Source organism: Eumetopias jubatus, unplaced genomic scaffold, assembly GCF_037043125.1.
Source record: "Eumetopias jubatus isolate StellerSeaLion01/CBP00866 unplaced genomic scaffold, mEumJub1_p1.0 scaffold_11, whole genome shotgun sequence".
In the NCBI taxonomy this organism is placed as follows: domain Eukaryota; kingdom Metazoa; phylum Chordata; class Mammalia; order Carnivora; family Otariidae; genus Eumetopias; species Eumetopias jubatus.
In genome coordinates, this window is record NW_028274817.1 from 30,887,746 (window position 1) to 30,908,559 (window position 20,814).

General features: G+C 39.2%; 1 pseudogene; it reads left to right on the top strand.

The window, feature by feature from the left end:
- Positions 1-18,709: 18,709 nt before the first annotated feature.
- On the top strand, positions 18,710-19,845 carry LOC114196973 (glyceraldehyde-3-phosphate dehydrogenase pseudogene; annotated as a pseudogene).
- The last annotated feature ends 969 nt before the right edge of the window (positions 19,846-20,814 follow it).

The window sequence follows — 20,814 nt, forward strand, 5'->3', positions numbered from 1 at the left end:
GACTTTGTAAGTTCTAATGATGCTCAGAATCAGATAGGTAGCATCATCTTAGTTCCATTTTTATCCAATAGGAGAAGGATGATAGCTTGCATAAAGGGGAAAGGGCATCAAGAACTCGCCTCAAACAAAATAGAACTATCAAGAGAGTCTAGGACCCTCCAGGGAATCTAGAACCCTCTCAGTTAGTTTAGGAGTTCCAGAAGAGGCTTGGTGTACAGATTAGGGAATCAAGACAGAAGTCATGTGATATGGATTTGGCCAAAGATAATATTATGGGGGAAGGCTGCAGCTCAGGCACCCAGGAGTATCATAGTTGTTCATAGCTAGTATTATACATCTGGATAATGAATACGATCATGAAAACGCCTGGTTGAATAGTCATGTTTGGTATAAAAAATGGGTGGGTCTAAGCTTGCAGGCCAAAAGCTTTCAGCACCTCCAGCTAGGCAGGAATGGGAGAGGCAGGGGCTAACGTACTGTGATTCTTTCCATGCTGTTAGCCCTGCCTATAATGGGTGCTTTCCTGTTTTGAGGTGTCACTACTCATCTTTTAAAAATCAGGCCAAATATCATTTCTTCTAGGAAACATTTCCTGATCAAGATGGAGAAGACAGCACCTCCTCTAAACCCCAGAGTATTCTGCCTGTAATTCTTTTATGACATTTATCTTACTTTGTCTTTTTCCTTTCCCTTGTATGCTTACCTTGCCCTGGTGAGATTATAAACTCCTCAAGGGCAGGGATCATCATGTCACCATCTTTTTATGTCCCTCATCACAGAATAAATACTTTAAAAGTATGTGTTTCGTTAAAAGTTTAACCCTCTTCCAAGTTGAAAGGTTGATTCAGAACTTCAGGTTTAAACTGATGCTGGCTAGCAGCTCCTGTTTCCGACTTGCCCACTTTCCAATAATACCTTTAAAGACAGGAAAAAAGACAAGAAAAAAGTAATAAGGCCAAAAGGAAAAGAAATGACTGACAGGCAAGCAATTGCCAGAACCTGGAACAGTTTTTCTCTAATTATAGGATGTACAGAATGAAATTGGCAATCACAGTTGGAAGTTGGCATATGCTTTGCAAGTAGAAATGAAGAACACCTGTTGCTCTTTTTTTAATATAATTTTTAGATTTATTTATTTATTTTAGGGAGAGAAAGAGAGCACGAGCAGGAGGGGCAGAGGGAGGAGAGAGAATCTGAAGCAGCACAGAGCCCGATGCGGGGCTCAATCTCACGACCCCAAGATCACGACCTGGGCTGAAACCAAGAGTCAGATGCTTAACCCACTGTGCCACCCAGGTACCCCAGAACACCTGTTGTTCTACAGCTCTGGGGAGAGGTGTCATCCCTCCCACACTGTCTGGACCCAGGGTACGTACCATTCAGAAAAACAGGCAGCCCAACCAATGCAATGCAGGTATTTTTTTTAAAGGTCACCAAGATACTACTAGACTCTTGTATCAGTGCTTACCTTTGTAATTCATTCAGGGCCTGCAACTCAAGAAAACAGTGGGGCAGAAAGTGTGAAGTAAAATAAGAACTGGCAGTGATATACTGCATTCTGCACGGAATAGACCCAAGTTCACTATCTTTGTTTGATTTTGAAAAGACGCTCCCTCTTGGTGGATCCAGCCTCACACACACATATCTAAGAGAATGAAGTATATGCTGGATCACATCCCCCACTAAACCAGATGCCCTTGTGTAGAGCATGACCTATACAACCCTACTTGGCAGCTGTGAAGAGTAAAGTAAAGTAAAATGCTATAGTTGGAGGAAGAGATGGACAAGTAACTGTCACTGGTGGACTCTGGAACTTAGAGTTTTCCATGTTCTTCTTTAGTTCAATGTCAGAAATGAGCATGGAGACAAAAGTGAAACATGAATGTGATCCCAGATCAAAGTCTGCTTAGATAAGTGGTTCTCAATCCAGGGGCAGCATGGGCCCCCAAGAGGACAGCAGTCAATGACTAAAGACGTCTTTGGTTGGTCATACTAGGGGAGTACACCATCTTTGATGGTCACACTGGTATCTTGTGGTTAGAGGCCAGGGATACTGCTAAAATCCTACAATATACAGGAGAGCTCCCCACAAAAACCGAACAAACTATCTGGCCCAAAGTGTCAATGGTGCCAAAGTTGGGAAACCCTGGATTAGATAAATGCCTGCTAGCGCTGTAAACAGGGCTAAGAAATAGAAATATCAATCTAACTTGAGAATAAGATTCTATCTCTGTATAAGTTGGAAAAGAATGGGGGAAAAGTGTTGCCTACATGTATCTCCAATATTGGGACAGATTAGAGCTCTCCTTGTCCTAAGAGAAGGAAGGAGGATAAATGATTAATGTGGAGTCTAGGAAAGGATATTGCAGAACCAAGAAAGAGTGAAGTTTTTGAAGATTTGGTAAAGAAGCAGATTCTGACAATTATTTGTTCTAGGAAAAAGAAAAAAAGTAAACTTCTTAGCATTCTATGTAGACTCCAACAAGACATGGTCTTTATGAAATAAGAACAGAGAGAGATGAGTAAGGATAAGAATGCTATGCAAAGGCATCTGGATGAGCTAAAAAGGAGCTGTGTAGGAAAAACATTCTGAAGAAACTAGTAAACCATGAATAAAACACACTCTCCCAGCATAAACCAGAACTGAAAGTAAGGGGGGAAAATAATGAAATGGAGGGCAAATGAAGAAACAGTACCAGCAAGGAAGAGACAGACAAAGACAATAAGAAAAATTAAAAAAAGATTCTACCACAGATAAGTGGCATTCCTAAAGCAAAAGACTAGAATAAGTGGAACAGATATAGTAACAAAAGCTGTAATAATTGGAAACTTGTCTGAGCTGAATAAATATCAGAGAACAAAATTCTCAGCAAAAATACTTTTTTGGGGGAAAAAAAGACCTACAGCTATACATTCTCACAAATATTTGATTTAAATTAATTAATAATTAAAAAATAGCCTACAAAATTTGAGGCATGCAGGGGTAGGGGCAAGATTTCCTACACAGAAATAAAAATCAGACATTTCAGACTTCAGAAGTCATCTCTGATGTGCTCAAAAGACATTGTTAATAATTGTACAGTATTTACTGAATTCTACAGAAAAAACATTCTGCCCCAAGAATTTTATACCTAAGTGAGTTATCATTTATTCATACCAGGTATGAAAGAGCCTGAAAAATGCACCAACCAAAAACCCTTCTTAAAAAAAAAAAAATACTTGACTGCATATTCTAGCCCACCCAGCAATGAAGCTAAATGAGTAACTTAAGCAAAAGCTAGTCCTACCTTAAGAGAACTACCATTGCTCACCGAATTAAATGAAATACAGAGCCCCCCAAAGGATATAAATATAAAATTTGAATGCAAATGGTCAAAAGTTATATCATAAGAGATCTATGATGAGAAAAACATAATTGCATACCACATAACTAGATCTCGAATTCTAATGGAAGTTGGGGAGATGGGCAATTAATAAATGACTGAGTACAGGCATAAATAAATATATAAATAAACAAAAGAAGTCATTGTAAATACTATTAATATTATGAAGGAAATACAGAGGATGATATGGTGGAGAACACCTGGGGGACCTACTTTCAGAGAATAACTTTCTTAGGATGTTTCATTGAAGCCAAGACCTGCAGGAAGAGAATGTGACCAGTTGGGGGAGCGAGGAGCAGAAGGTCACCACAAGCACAGAGGTCTTGTGGAGGGAAGGAGCATGGAATACCAGACGAACCCCGCTAGAGCCTTACTAGCTTCTTTCAAAGTGAGTCTGGGAACATAGAGTGGGACAGGATGTTAACCAGATTGGCAGGAACAGCCACATCCTGTAGGGCTCTTATTAGCTGTAGCAAGAGTTTGTGAGTTTATTCCAAAATCAAGAGGTTTTAAATTGAGAAGGAATATAATCCGATTTGCTTTTCAAAAGGAAAGGATAACTGTTCTGTGGAAATATACTGATGTTCTTTTAAATGACACCAGAGGCAAATATTTTGCAATTTACATGAATTGTTTCAAAGCACAGAAAATACGAACAGCTTCCCATACAATTTTTGGAAGAGAACATAGCCCTGATACTGAAATCTGACAAAAATAGCTCAAAGAAAAGCAAGCAGGAGATAAATCTCACTCATCATATAGATGAGTCTTAATTAAAATAATGATAAAACAGGGTGCCTGGGTGGCTCAGTTGGTTAAGCGACTGCCTTCGGCTCAGGTCATGATCCTGGAGTCCTGGGATCGAGTCCCACATCGGGCTCCCTGCTCGGCGGGGAGTCTGCTTCTCCCTCTGACCCTCCCCCCTCTCGTGCTCTCTGTCTCTCATTCTCTCTCTCTCTCTCAAATAAATAAATAAAATCTTAAAAAAAAATAATGATAAAACAAATGTATTGGTATATTAAAAACTAAATGCACCATGACAATCCCAGGGAAATGTAGATTCCAAAGCTTTTTCAACATTAGGAAATATATTAATATAATCTATCAATTTAAAAAGGCAAGTGAGAAAAACCAGATAAATATCAACAAAGATGGAAAACCCAAAGTATTTAATAAACTTAAAGTCCTATCACTGATTTTGAAATTTCTAAATAAGTTAGGTATAGAGGCATATTTCCTTAAGATGATGTAATTTATCTATTATAAACATTCCCATAAAGGATTATCCCAATGTTTTCAATATTTTTCCTCAAGTAGCCAAAAAATGTAACAACATCAACAAGAACAACAACATTTACAGAGGATTTACCGTATGTAAAACAGTGAATTTATTTGCTTTACGTGACTTATCCCCTTTGATTTTCATGGCAATCTTAACCGTAAGTACTATTTTATCTCCATTTTACAAGTGAAGAAATTGAGATCATAAAAAGAAATGACATATAGAAAAAAGACGGCAATATTATCTTTCCTTGTGAATAATAGGATTATACGCCTAAAAATCCAAGAAAATAAATTTCAAGTGGAATACAGTTCAGTTAAATTGCCCAGATTTTTTTCTTTTTTTGGTCAGAAATTGTTTTAAAGTACGTAATTGTATAAATAACAGCAGACAAATACATTGAGACTTACAGTTTCTGTACTCAACATTGTGAATTTGTTCATTCTCCCCAAGCTAATGTATATCAATTACAATCAAATACTAAATTCAATTATTGGGAATTGACAAAGGGAGACTGATAATCATAACAATGAATAAGAGGGCTTAATGGAAAATGTGGAGAAAGAATAGTAAGGAAAGACTCACTCTATCAGATAAACACACATCACAAATCAAAGAAATTAAAATTGTAACACTATTGTAAGTAGAATATCTGATCAATGGAACAGAGTAGAAAGCCTTAACATATTTTAATAGAAAATAATGTAAATACGTTATTTCAAATAAGAGTAAAAAGGATTCTTTGATAAATTTCCTGGTACAAGTGATTACTTGGAAAACAATATTATGTTAGAACCCAATGTTATTGGGGTGCCTGGGTGGCTCAGTTGGTTAAGTGGCTGCCTTTAGCTCAGGTCATGATCCCAGGGATCGAGTCCCACATCGGACTCCCTGCTCAGCGGGGAGTCTGCTTCTCCCTTTCCACTGCTTGTGCTCTCTTGTATGCTCTCATGCTCTCTCCTCTTAAATAAATAAATAAAATCTTAAAAAAAGAACCCAATAATATTTTACAACACTAAACTATATAATAGGTAAGCTACAAAATAAAATATAAAACAATAAATACATAATAAAACCAGAAGGAAACAAGTGATTATTTCTCAAAACATGATTTTTATAATTGAAAACTATTATCATTTTAGAAATAAAAGTACTAAAAAGTGAGTTAGAGAAATAAATATCAATGCCCAATAGAAACAGGACATAGCACCTAAAATGACAGTCATTAAAAGGAAAATATAAATGGTAGCTAAACATTAAAAATTCAGCCAAAATAAATGTATGACCTTGGGCAAGATCATACATAACCTCTAAGTCTCAAAATCCTCATATGTAAAGTGATAAAATAAGGAAGAAAATAGTTTGTCTTTAATATCCATGAGTGTGTACAGATGACTGGTCATAAAATATCCACTGTGATTAACAGTGAGTTCCAGTCTTTGAATGGGGGCTGCATCCTTACTGAGGGTATGCCAATTTACCATGCCAAGGAAAGGCAGGATCTAACAGATTCCCATGTGGATTTATTGGTAGAAAAAGTGGGTCACAATGCCCTTTCAGCATGGCTAACGTGCAGTTCAGGCATCCACATTTTGCAAAGAATCATTTTTCTACTTGATTTATATAGGTGATCCCAGCCAAGTCCATATTTCTGTGTTGCTGGGGAAAATGAAATCTGTTAGATGTTTTTGTCACTTGCAATTACACAAAACACAATTTGACTAATCTTTTCTCTTGGAAACATAATGTCTTAGGAAAAGGTTTCTAATTATGTTGACCCTGCACATCCTGCATAAAATAATAATGAGAAGAAGGAGAAGGAGGAGGAGGAGGAGGAGGAGGAGGAGGAGGAGGAGAAGGAGAAGGAGAAGGAGAAGGAGAAGAAGAAGAAGTAGTAGTAGTACTTTGATGGAAAGAACTGTTCTCACAAGAGAAAAACAAATCCAGAAATGCAGTTTTAAAATCAGAGGAAAATTATTTTATAAAAAAGATATAAAAATATGGATAGAGGAAATGCCACCAACTATAAAACCTCTTGCTACAACCTTGCAATAAATTTACAAAGCTTTTTTTAATGGAGAAGAAAAAAAATTCAACACTTATCTGGAGTTCAGATTTCGCATTATCCAGAATTTTTGAACAAATGTCTTCACTAAATGAGTGGATGCACAAACTCAAAGTTTGGTTATCTGGCATTTCACCTCACAAAAGATTATAAGCAGCATATTAAAAGGGGAGGGGAGGACAAATTGAGAAAACCGTTGGAGACTAATTGTAATAAAAGAAATAGTGGATAGCAAAATTGTAAAAACATGCACACACACAGTCTAGAGACTTCTCCTACAGAGACAAACAGGCCTCCAAGCTTAATGGCCCCCGGGGTTGTCAAGACATTATAAATCTGAGCAGTAATTATAGACATAATAACAGCTACTATTGATTAAACATGTATTATGTAGACAGATACTAAAAGAAGGATTTTTTTTAAAGATTTTATTTATTTTTTTGACAGAGAGAGAGGGAACACAAGCAGGGGGAGCGGGAGAGGGAGAAGCAGGCTTCCCGCCGAGCAGGGAGCCTGATGCGGGGCTCGATCCCAGGACCCTGGGATCAAGACCTGAGCCGAAGGCTCAGTTTACTGACTGAGCCACCCAGGCGCCTCTAAAAGCAGGGTTTTATATGTGCTTTGCCACTTCATGCTCATAACAATCCTTTGAGATTGGCACCATTATTATCCCAACATTATAGATGAGAAAACAGAAAGATTAAGCAATTGTCAAGGGTCATACAGACCATCAGCAACAAAACTTGGATTGAATTCTAGGCATCTCTGACTCTAAAAGTCCCTGGGGCTTATCCATTCTGCTGTGTGGTCTTCCCCAGTCAGGTTCACACACTATGTGTTGGAGAGTCTGAATCTCTATTTCTTCTTCATATCACTTGTCGATCGCTCATTTAACAAACGCATCAAGCAATTAATGGGATTACCACTACTCTAGGGATTGTCCTGAAGGAGCTTGTACCCTAGTGAGGGAGCACATAAGTAAAATAATTACCAGCAATGCAATAAAGTAGCTCTAGCATTTTTCTTGGTGGAGGGGATGAATTATCATTAAGTACTTGCAATGCTTTGCAATGGAATCTAATTTCAGTACATATTTTATTTTGCTTTTTTCCATTGTTATCCGAAAAAGGCTGACTCCTAAAAGCCCGATGACATTTATACCAGACCTTAATGAATGATGGAAAAGGGGGAGGGAATTCTAAACATAGAGAAGAGAAGAGGAAGCACAAATGCGTGAAAGCAACAGAGAATAACAATGAATTCAGCGACTGGCGTCTTCTGGATAGCTACCAGCAGTTCGCAAACTTGAGCCATCTGGAACACCTTCCAAAAAAAAAAAAAAATCAGATTTCTGGTCCCCATTCCAATGATTCTGATTCAGGATCTTGGGTGGGGCCCAAGAATCTGAATTCCTAGCAAGCCTCTCCCTTTCACCCAGACGAATCTGATAAATGATATGTGGAAGAAACCCCGGTCTAGAGTTTTCCAAAGGCAGGAAGCAATGAAAGACCAGACTCCAAAAGTCTAATAGCCTCATTCATCTTTGACGTCATGCCTGAGGCAGCCCCTTATGCTCCAGCTCTGGCTCTTCTGTGTGGTTACGTACTACACTCGGGACTGCAGGCCACAGACCATTGAGTCATTTTGCCTGTGGGCTACAGGCATGCATACAAGCCCAACTACCAGTGGTGTTTTTCTCTAAGTTCAGGCTCTAGAGCAATATTCAGAATGAAGCTAAGGTAGCTGTCTAGTGGGTTCTGTGTAACCAGGGGAACGAACACACCAACAGCTCTTTATGGATGTTAGTTACTGGCCAAAGCTATCCTTCAACCACCCCCCTCACACACACACACAAGCTCCCCACCCCCATTATGCCCCCTTCTCTCTTGGCAGTTGTCAGGTCAGCAAAATTTTTCATGTCCTACAATTAGTCCATAAACCAAACAGGAACTATGTATCTTTCGGGAATGATTTGCAGACCCTCTGACCCCCAAGGTATGATATGGGGCCAATTTCTGGCTATTCTTGAAGTATGAAGCTATGGGCCCATATTTAAAACACCAATTTTAAACTCTCCCTCTGAGATATTTCAAAGAAGAAGGTGCAGTAAAGACAAACAATTACTACACCACAATGAAATTTAGAGCCAGTGTAATACCTGGCCAGTATTTATTAAGCAACTGACCTATTCTCGGAGCTGTGCAAAATGTAGGAGGAAAGGGAAAGCTATTACTACTGTTCCCAGGCAGCTTAGAGTCTAAGTATGAGAGAGAAAAGGAAAGCACATTAAAGTGTGTCTTTAGGTTATGCACCCAATTCCAATTTGGACGGGGGGGGGGGGCTGGTTTCCCCCACACCACCAACAAGCAGTGCTCTAGACGCCAGCTAGCGTTCTACGATTCAACTCAGCTCTGACACTGTTTACCAGAGATAGCATCAGACCCCACAGGTTAAGGGCTCCGTCCTACCAGACTGCCCCCTGCCCCCACACACATTTCAGAGGCCGGTTGTAGGCCCAGGTTGGTTGTTACCTGTGTTTCTGACTGACTACAGATCAGAGGTTCCAATGACCCCCTCTTTGGGTTCCATTGATTTGCTAGCGTTCCATTAATTTGCTCACAGGATGAGGGAAACATTTTGCTCGCCGGATTACTGGTTTATGAAAATAGGATGTGACTCAGGAACAGACAGATGGAAGAAATGCATGGGACGAGGTATTAGGAAGGGACCCGGAGCATCCATTTTCTCTCCAAGTGCTCCATTCTCCCCAAATCTGCACGCACTCACCACCTGAAAGCTCTCCAAACCTGGGCGTTTACGGAGGCTTCGTTACCTAGGCTTGATTGATTAAATCATTGGTCATTGGTGATCCATTCAACCTCCAGCCCTTCTTCCTTCCCTGAAGGTCTGCAAGTGGGACTGAAAGTTTCAATCCTCTAAATGCAAAGTTGGCTCTCTGGGCAAGCAGCTGCCATACTTAGATGCTTTTCAAAAGTTGCTTCATTAACATAACAAAAATACCATTTTCTCTCTCACCATTTAGGAAATTCCAAAGGTTTTTAGAAGCTCTGTGCTAAAACTGAAGGCAAAGACTATATATATATGTTATATATACATTTTTTTCTTTCAAGATTTTGTTTAAATTCAAGTTAGTTAACATATAGTGTAGTATTAATTTCAGGGGTAGAATTTAGTGATTCATCACTTGCGTATAACAAGCAGTGCTCATCACAAGTGCCCTCCTTAATGTCCATCACCCATCCCTCCACCCAAATATATATTTATTATACATCACAAGATCAACACACACTGATTATACCACTAACTGCAGCAATATCATTCACACGTACCACATATACACCACACAGACACCACACATTACCAACACCTCATAAACACCAAACACAACACTGAAACACACACACCACACACAATGGACACCACTCATACACAACATATATATGCACATGGCACACACATAGGGAAACACACAATGCACACACAACACATATAAAACATACACACACTCAACACATACTGTGCCCACATATGACCAACATGCCATTTACACAAACACACACACACACACCACCGCCACCACCAACAACAAAAATCACGTGATCACAGTAGGTCATGTTGAACCGTAATGGTCAGTTTTCTCATGTCAGGACACTTCCTTCACTCTGATTAACTTTGTGTGTATGAATGTGTGCATCATTATGCGACTGGGTCGGGGAGGGGCTTTGGCTCTCTGTGTTTGGAGAGACTAACTAGGTGGTAAGGAAAGAAATCAGGAAGTCAGGGACAAAGACTTTCCCTTCAAAGTTGTTATGTACAATAGGGTTGCGAGAAGACGGGACAAAATACTGAGGAAACTATTCAAATCACAAACAACAACAAAAAGTGAAACCATTTATAATCAGCAACAGCTATACACAGCTATATACAATAAAATCTCAATTAACTAATTAAATTACTTAATATTCAGGTGTTCCCCACATTTTACATTTAGGGAAAAGGCAATGACAAAAGAAACAAATACAGAAAAGTTGAACAGTAACATTTATTAGGTATGTCCATGAGATAAAAGAGTCTTATCTCTTTCATTTGATTAATAGTCCTAATGGGGCCCCTGGCGGGCTCAGTGGGTGGAGTGTGTGACTCTTGATCTCTGGATTATAAGTTTGAGCCCCACATTGGGTATAGAGGTTACTTAAAAATAAAATCTTTAAAAAAATAGCCCTGCATAAGTTATTGAGAACAATAAAATATATTTGCAGATCTCTATACTGTTGGCAAAGTTCTATTCATATATATTATCTCATTTAATCCTTATACCACCCGGTGAAATACTTACGTGAGTTATATATCACAAATAGGGAAATAAGAGTTCTGGTAATCCTAAATCAGTGAAAAGACCCTCAATCATAAAAAAAAATGCATTTTACTCGGTGTATTATTTTTACTAAGACAAAAAAGTCACCCTACACACTTTAAAAAGATTTTAAATAAGAACCGAAACAAATCGAGCACTGAATAATATACGGAAGTGTTGAATTACTATATTGTACACCTGACACTATGTATGTTATCTACGCTGGAATTAAAAGTAAAAATAAAATAAAATAATAAAAAGTTAAGAAAAAACAAAACGGTGACATTTATTCAGGTATAGGGAGAGCAAAAATGTTTTTGTATTTCTGAGAAATCAAAAATTTAAATTAAAAAAAGAATTGAAACAAATCACAACCTTTTACAATTTTGAAACAGAATTTTTGAGTTAATTTGAAATTTTGAACTCCGAACACTCATGTTATACAACAACCAAGCATTATGGATAATCAGGGTCTTACTGGATATAATCTTCGGGGAGTATTTCATCCTATGGAATGGTTTCCAGTAGGTCTGACAGTAGGGGTGAGATGTTGAAGAGTGATCTCACAAACATGGAGGATGAAGGGAGAGTAAAATCCAGGAGTGGGAGATGATAGTTACAAAGTCAAATATGGGGCTAAGAAAACCAAAGTTAAAAGTTGATAGGTTTGTTTGGCTGAGGACAAATATGAATTAGTGGATAAGAGAGTCTGAAGTCAAGTGTAATTAAGCCGGCTTAAAAATGTCTAGCTAAGTGTTATCCACAAGGCCACAATTACTCTTTATTTTGGTGTAAAAAGTGCACTGATTTTTCATTCTGAGCTGTTCTGTCAAGTTTTGTGCAACCTGTTCACTTTATAGTCGTGAGAACATGGGATTTGGAACTTGACATACTTATGTAGAAAATACAAGTTTGACAACATTCAAGTGCTCTTGGCCAAGTCACTGTACTTTTACAAGTTTCTGCAGAACAGAATGGTTAGAGTCTGGGCTCTAGAGTAAGACCAGGTATGAATCCTAGCTCTTGCACTTACAAGCTGTCTGGTCTGGGGCAACTTAAAGAACCTCTCTGTGCCTCAGTTTCCCCACCCATTAACTTCCCAGGGTTGTTACTAAGAATAGATAACATACTTTATGTATCCAACACAATACTGAGTACTTATAAGAGCCCAATAAACAACAGTGATTATTATGTAGAAAATATAGGTCTGACGCTATTCAAATGGTCTTGGCCACTTAGTCTGAGACTCAATGGAAGCTGGTAATTATTAGGCAAAGAGTGCAGGCTTGGCTGGTAAATTCAACCAGCATACCTACTTTTATTGCGTCACAAATTCCTCCCACAAAAGGCAAGATTCACACCACAATGCATAAAATGCCTCACTTCAGTAAACCTCAGTAAATAGTGTATTTTTACAAGGCCTTCTTACTGAAATTTTTTCCTGGAATAGTTGAGATTTGCTAATAGGGAACACCTCTCTCAGCCTAAAAAATGGCTCTGGCACTGTCCCTTCGAAAGTGTGATACCACCGAAAAGCACAGAAGTGAGTTTGACCTCAGCTGAACTCAGTAACTGGAGAGAGGCTAACAACCAACCAATTGCTATTAGGTTGGCCTGGTAAACTAGCACAGTGAAAAAGGTATATGATTTGGGGCCATAGAGACCTGAGTTGGAGTGTTGGCTATTGGCTTGAATAATGTCTCTGAATCTCGGATTCCTCATCTATAAAATATGGATAATAATATCTGCCATTCAGGAATTTTGGTGAAGAATAGGGATATCTAAAGCACCTAGCTAGGACCAATGGTAGATACTCTATGAAGGAACTCTTTATTATTACAAACTGTATTTAACTTCCGGTCTTCAAGTTAAATGAAGTGGTAGGTAGTTCGTTTTCTTTCTCTTTTTTTTTGAATTTAAATTTTGTTAGTTACCATCCAGTGCAATCTTGGTTTCTGGAGTATAATTCAGTGATTCATCACTTACATACAGTACCCGGTGCTCATCACAATGAGTGCCCTCTTCAATACCCATCAAACACCTATCCCATCCCCCTCCCCACCTCCCTCCATCAACCCTCAGTTTGTCCTCTATGATTAAGAGTCACTTATGGCTTGTTTTATTTTTGATCAGACTTTCTAATGTGCGCTTAATGAGAACTGTTCCAACAGAGGATAACCAGCCAACATTCAACCACCTTCGTTTAAGACAGTATCAGGGGTAGAGAGATGGGCAAAATAGGTGAAGGGGATTAAGAGCTTCAAACTTCCAGCTATGAAGTAAATAAGTCACAGGGATATAATATACAGCATAGGAAATATAGTCGATAATACTGTAAATAACGTTGTACTGTGACAGATGGGAACTAGACCTATTGTGATGATCATTCTGTAATGTATACAAAATCAAATCACTATGTTGTGGATCTGAAACTAATGTAATATTGTATGTCAATTATAATTCAGTAAAAAAATAAAAAAGAATAGAACAAGTAATTTGAAAAAACAATGCAATGTGTAATCACATAGATAATAAAATAAGAAAAGTATACATAATAGAATCGCTGATAATTCTTAAATTTGTTTTAGCCAATACTTTCAACTTTCTTCACTAAGTCTCTTGATTTTTGCAACAAGGAAGCAAAAAAAAAAAAAGTTGCTGGCGATTTCTTTCATTTTGATTTTTCCCCCTAGATTATGAGAGTGATGATACTAAACAAAATTATTGGGAGATAATAGGAAAAATAAAGGAAATGGACATTTATTGAGCTCCAGTTACTTGCCAGGCACTGTGCTAGGCATTTACCTGATACCTGATACCATATACCTGATTTCATTTTAGCAGTACAATATCCTTAAAGCATAGGAATTCTTTTCAACCCCATTTTACAGACGGGGACCTGAGCTTAAATACCTTGCCCACGTCACACAGCTAGTAAGTGGCTAAAAAGGAAATTGAAATGAACACATTGCTCTTTTCATTACAAGAGCCTGGATTACGATTGCTGACTACTCTTAGATCTGCAATAATCAGCCTCGGGTTACCATGAAACAGCAGTGTCGATTTCACTTCTAGAGCAAGGTGCATTCTGTGTTCAGCCATAGTGTTAGCAGGCCTTATGCCAAAAGATATGGGCCCATTTCCCTTCCTAATTCCTGTTAACGTTCCTAAGTCAGTTGGAGCTGTACTGCCCATTGTTCCCTTCAGCCTATTTGTCCTGAGGATTTGCTAATTCAATTATTTTATTCTTCCAATATTGATCTTCACACCGTACTCTAAGCCTTTGCTGGTCCTGTTCCCTGAAGCGCAATGATTTCCCATCAAGCTTTAATTCTGCAGTGCACTCCACTAGATCAACATCACCTTCTCCTTGGTATTCATCTGCCCAGATTTCTTTATTAGACTTTAAAATTAGATTTCTCTGCTGTCTGAAGCAGGGCCTTCTACTTCTCTGAAAAGGCGAAATGATTTCAGCACTTTTTCAAGAAAGCTGTGTATGGAGCTACAGCTCAATTTTCAAAGAAAAGGGACTACATGACCCAAGTTTGATGCAGTTCAGTGGTTTCAAATGCAGAACTACCCCACAAAAAACAGTCATGCTATAATGATTACTGATTCAAGAGTCCTCAACTTTTTGTAGAGTATTATGAAATATTTTATTTTTAAAACTTCTTAGGAGATCATAGAGTAGATGAAGGATGATGAGATTGACAAGAGTGGGGGAGTGAATTGAGAATGATTTGAAACCAGGTCAGAAGCATTGGATTATAGTACTTCAAGAAATGACACTTGAGAAATTAAATGTCACTTTTCTGTGGAAGGCCTATCTTATCTTTTCCGACAACCTACATAATGACAAATGTAAGATCCATCTTTCGGGTCCAGATAGATCATGTATGATTGGAAAAACATGCCAGTGGAATCAGCCAATATATTTGACAGGAGGCATTACAGTATAGGTGACTGAGCCCTGGACTAAGACTAGAAAGATTCAGCCCCATCAGGAGAGCAGTGTTAGTCAAGCAGTGAGAAGAGAAAGCTGTGGTTAAGTAAAGAGAGGCTGGTGGGAATAGGCCACATTCTTGTAGCCAGAGTTGTGATTAAAAGTAACAGGAGATAGCAGGGAAGAGGGGGAGTTGTTTTAGGATAGGGGAAAACTGAGCTTCATTTTTTTGGTTGACATCATACTTTTTAGCCTAATACCTAACAATTTAGTTCTTACCATATGCCAAGCATTCTGCTAAGCACTTTATGTAGATTATCTCACTTAATCCTTTGAAACAATCCTGCTTGTTTATAGATGGGAAAATTAAGCTCAGAAAGACTAGATGACTCACGCAGCACTTAAGTAGTGGAATTGGGGTTCACATCTAAGTATTCTGTCTCCAGAGACTGTGCTTGTAGACATTATGTTATATTGGCTTTAAAGTATAAACAGAAGGAAAGAAACCAGGAAAGAAGAGCCTAGAATTGCTTGGAGAAGGTTATAATTGATGGGAGTATGGTCCCAGAAAAAGAGTGAATAGAAAGATGGGAGATATTTGCCTTGGAAATGAAAGGAAAACATCTTTCAGTCTTCTAGAACAAGAAGGAGACAAGCCAAGCAAAAAAGGAAGAGAGAGATTTTTCAAATGGAGAAAATAGGTCTTGAGGGAGCACACAATGTTTAACTCCAGTAGGATGCCACAATCTAAAAAGTCCGGAACAGTAATTGGTTACCGGGATAGGGATTCTATAAGAATACAAGGATTTTTAAATATAATGAAGGCCCTCTAAGACTAGGGAAAATGGATTTTCAATGAACCCCATGAACACTGATAATTTTCTCAATGATAATTTCTCAATCGATAATTTTCTATAGGAATTTCCCTATAGCCCATGATGTAGTCTGTGAAAGACAGCAGGCTTTAGCCAGGATAGGATAAAAAAATGATAATGATGACATCAAAAGGATGGGAGATTCCAAGAAGGAAACATGGGGGCAGCTATGGCATCCATAGCTCAAGCCACTGCCTCTGTTCTCCCTTGGTGGCTACACTGTACAGGACCCATCAGATCTTCAAGACTGGCAAGACAAATGTTAGTTCTTTGGAAAGCTCCTGAGAAGTTGGGACACTAGACACATGAGTCAACTTTTTCCCTCTGTAGTCGGGAACAGAGCCAGGATTTTTCTTCTGCTCACACTGTGCTGAGCAGGAATAAGGATCAATGGCAGCTACCCGCTTAAGCTACCACCTCCATTCCTCCCTGGGCAGCTTGTCCATGCTGGACTCAAGAGTTCCAACTAGTAAGACAGAAGCTAATCCTCTTGGAGCCCCTTCTGAATAGCTGGGCCGCTAGGTGAGTTTAGGAGCTAGGGCACCTCTTCCCACTATTATGGGGATGCACTGAGAGCAGTGTCTCCATGTTAGGTTGTCCTGAATTTTCCTACCAGCATCGATGAGCCTGGTTTCATGTTCTGCTGGGGAGCTGGCATCCATTGGTTTCTGATTCCTCACAAATGGAATGTGCCTATAAATTATTGCTGAATCAGTGTGTTTGTTGGGAAAAGAAGGGTTTAGGACTTCCTACTCTGCCATCTTGCTGATGTCATCTCCCTGCCCACTCTTTTTTTGTTTGCTCTCTTTTACTGGTATTCTTTGTTTTGATAGAACATATCTTTCAGATTTCCTCAAAAAGGTGCATGAAAGTTAAATTTTTTGACTTGACATATCTAAACATGTTTATTTTATTCTCTTGCTTGATTGATACTTTTTGACTGAATATGGAATTTTAAATGAAAAATAATTTTCTTTCAGAATTTTGAAGGAATGGTCTTATAACTGCCAGTGTTGCTGTTGAGAAGTCAGATGTCATTTTGATTCTTGATCCTTTGTAAGTAACCTACTTTTTCCTACCTGGGAGATCTTACCACTGTCTCTTTGTCCCTATTGTTCTGAAATTTCACTATGATGTGCCTTTTTGTGGATGTTTTTCCACACTTTGTTCTCAGTGGGCCATTCAATCTGGAAACTCATGCCCTTTTGTTCTGGGAAATGAAAATCATCTTGAACCACTTCTTTGAATTAATTCCTCTCCCTTTCACATTTTTCTCTCCTTACAGAATTCATATTATTCAAATATTTCACTTCCTAGAGAGATCCTCCAATTTTCTTATATTTTCTGTCTTTATATCTTCTTAACCAGTTTGATTTTGTGTGCAAGTTCCTCAGCTTTGTCGTCCATTCATTCATGAATTGTTTTATTTCTGCTAACATGCATTTAAGAGCTAGTTTTTTAAAAAGATTTTATTTATTTATTTGAGATAGAGAGCGAGAACGAGTGAGTGAGAGGGCACGAGCGGTAGGGGGAGAGGAGCAGAGGGAGAGGGAGAAGCAGGCTCCTCACTGAGCAAGGAGCCCAACTTGAGGCTTGATCCCAGGACCCCAAGATCGTGACCTGAGTGTAAGGCAGACGTTTAAACAAGTGAGCCACCCAGACACCCCAAGAGCTAGTTTTTATAACCTTGATGTCAAAACTGTACAAGGATGTAGTCCCAAAAGTTTATTTTGACTTTTATTTCCCTTTCATCAGGAGACGTATCTAGAAAAATGTTGCTATGGCTGATGTCAGAGACATTACTACCTGTGCTTTCTTCTAGGGTATTTATGGCTTCAGGTCTCACATTTAGGTCTCTAATCCATTTTGAGTTTATTTTCGTTTATGGTGTAAGAAAGCGGTCCAGTTTCAGTCTTTTGCATGTACCTGACCAGTTTCCTCAATACCATTTGTTGAAGAGACTGTTCCCCCCCACCCATTGGCTATTCTTTATTGCTTTGCTGAAGATTAATTGGCTCTATAATTGTGGGTTTATTTCTGGGGTTTCCATTCTGTTCTATTGCTCTGTGTGTCTAGTTTTGTGCCAATACCATATTGTTTTGATTACTACAGCTTTGTAATATAATTTGAAGTCTGGAATTGTGATAACTCCAGTTCTGTTTTTCTTTTTCAAGATTGCTTGGGCTATTCAAGTCTTTTGTGGTTCCATACAAATTTTAGGATTATTTGTTCTAGTTCTGTGAAAAATGCTGTTGGTATTTTGATAGGGACTGCATTCAATCTGTAGATTTCTTTGGGTAGTATAGACATTTTAACAATATTTGTTGTTACAATCCATTGAGCATGGAATGTGTTTCCATTTCTCTGTGTTGTCTTCAATTACTTTCAGCAGTGTTTTATAGTTTTCAGAGTACAGGTCTTTCACCTCTTTGGTTAGGTTTATTCCTGAATATTTTATTCTTTTTTGGTGCAATTGTAAATGGGATTGTTTTCTTAATTTCATGAAAAGAAATTATTAAGATACATTATTAGAACTAATAAATTCAGGAAGTTTTAGGGGTATAATATCTATATATAAGAATAAATAACAGTCAACAATGACTCATGGAACACTGCACCAAAAACTAATGATGTAATATATGGTGATTAACATAACAATAAAAAATAAAAAAACTCAAAAAAAAATAAATAACAGTCAAAATGAATTAGAAAGTAAAAATGAAAAAATAGCTCTCTGCTCCTCCCCGTTCGACAGACAGCCGCGAATTCTGGTGCAGTGCCAGCCGCGTCCCTGAGACACGATGGTGAAGGTCGGAGTGAACGGATTTGGCTGTATTGGGCGCCTGGTCACCAGGGCTGCTTTTAACTCTGGCAAAGTGGATATTGTCGCCATCAATGATCCCTTCATTGACCTCAACTACATGGTCTACATGTTCCAGTATGATTCCACCCATGGCAAATTCCACGGTACAGTCAAGGCTGAGAACGGGAAGCTTGTCATCAATGGAAAGTCCATCTCCATCTTCCAGGAGCGAGATCCCGCCAACATCAAGTGGGGTGATGCTGGTGCTGAGTATGTTGTGGAGTCCACTGGGGTCTTCACCACCATGGAGAAGGCTGGGGCCCACTTGAAGGGCGGGGCCAAGAGGGTCATCATCTCAGCTCCCTCTGCCGACGCCCCCATGTTTGTGATGGGTGTGAACCACGAGAAGTATGACAACTCCCTCAAGATTGTCAGCAATGCCTCCTGCACCACCAACTGCTTGGCTCCTCTGGCCAAGGTCATCCATGACAACTTCGGCATCGTGGAGGGACTCATGACCACCGTCCATGCCATCACTGCCACCCAGAAGACCGTGGACGGTCCCTCTGGGAAGCTGTGGCGCGACGGCCGAGGGGCTGCCCAGAACATCATCCCTGCTTCCACTGGTGCTGCCAAGGCTGTGGGCAAGGTCATCCCTGAGCTGAACGGGAAGCTCACTGGCATGGCCTTCCGTGTCCCCACCCCCAACGTGTCTGTCGTGGATCTGACCTGCCGCCTGGAGAAAGCTGCCAAATATGACGACATCAAGAAGGTGGTGAAGCAGGCGTCAGAGGGCCCCCTCAAGGGCATCCTGGGGTACACTGAGGACCAGGTCGTCTCCTGCGACTTCAACAGTGACACCCACTCCTCCACCTTCGGTGCCGGGGCTGGCATTGCTCTCAACGACCACTTTGTCAAGCTCATTTCCTGGTATGACAATGAATTCGGCTACAGCAACCGGGTGGTGGACCTTATGGTCCACATGGCCTCCAAGGAGTAAGAGCACCCTGGACCACCAGCCCCAGCGAGAGCAAGAGGAAGAGAGAGGCCCTCAGCTGCTGGGGAGTCCCTGCCCCAACTTACCCCGCAAAACACTGAGAATCTCCCGACCTCCACCGTTTCCATCCCAGACCCCCTGAAGAAGGGGAGGGGCTTGGGGAGCCCTACCTTGTCATGTACCATCAATAAAGTATACTGTACCCAAAAAAAAAAAAAGAAAAAATAATCCTATTCAGAATACCATCAAAATATTTTAATAATTTACCTTGCTACCTTAGACTAAAACAAGAAAAGCAATAGATAGCCTTTAAGAAGAGAATTATGGAATGGGGCACCTGTGTGCCTCGGTCAGTTTGACTCTTGATTTCAGCTCAGGTCATGATCTCAGGGTTGTAAGATCGAGCCCCACATCAGGCTCCATGCTGGGCGTGGAGCTTAAGATTCTCTCTCTCTCTCCCTCTGCCCCTCCCCTCTCTCCCTCTAAAAATAAATAAATAAATGAATAAGATAAAAATAAAGAAGAGAATTATGAAATGACATTAAAGAAGGTAAAAGAAGACTTGACAGAGAAACACAATGATCATGAATGGGAAGATTAAATTTTGTAAAGATGCGAGATAATCCCAGAAAGAAAGCTTTTCCTGTAAGATAAGGAACAAAATAAGGGTACCCACTCTTACCACTCATTCCATAGTACTTAAATCCTAGTTAGAGCAATTAGGCAACACAAAGAAATAAAAGGCATCCAAGTCGGAAAGGAAGAAGTAAAACTGTCATTATTTGTAGATGATATGATCTTATATGTAGAAAATCCTAAAGACTCAACCAAAAAACTACTGGAACTAATCAGTGAATTCAGTGAAGTTGCAGGAAGTAAAGTCAACATATAGAAGTCAGTTGCATTTCTATACACTAACAATGAAATATCTGAAAAAGAAATAAAGAAAACTATCCCGTTCACAATAGCATCAAAACAATAAAATACCTAGGAATAAATTTTACCAAGGAAGTGAAAGGTCTGTACAATGAAACCTACAAGACTTTGATGAAAGAAATGAAAGAAGACACAAACAAATGGAAAGATGTACT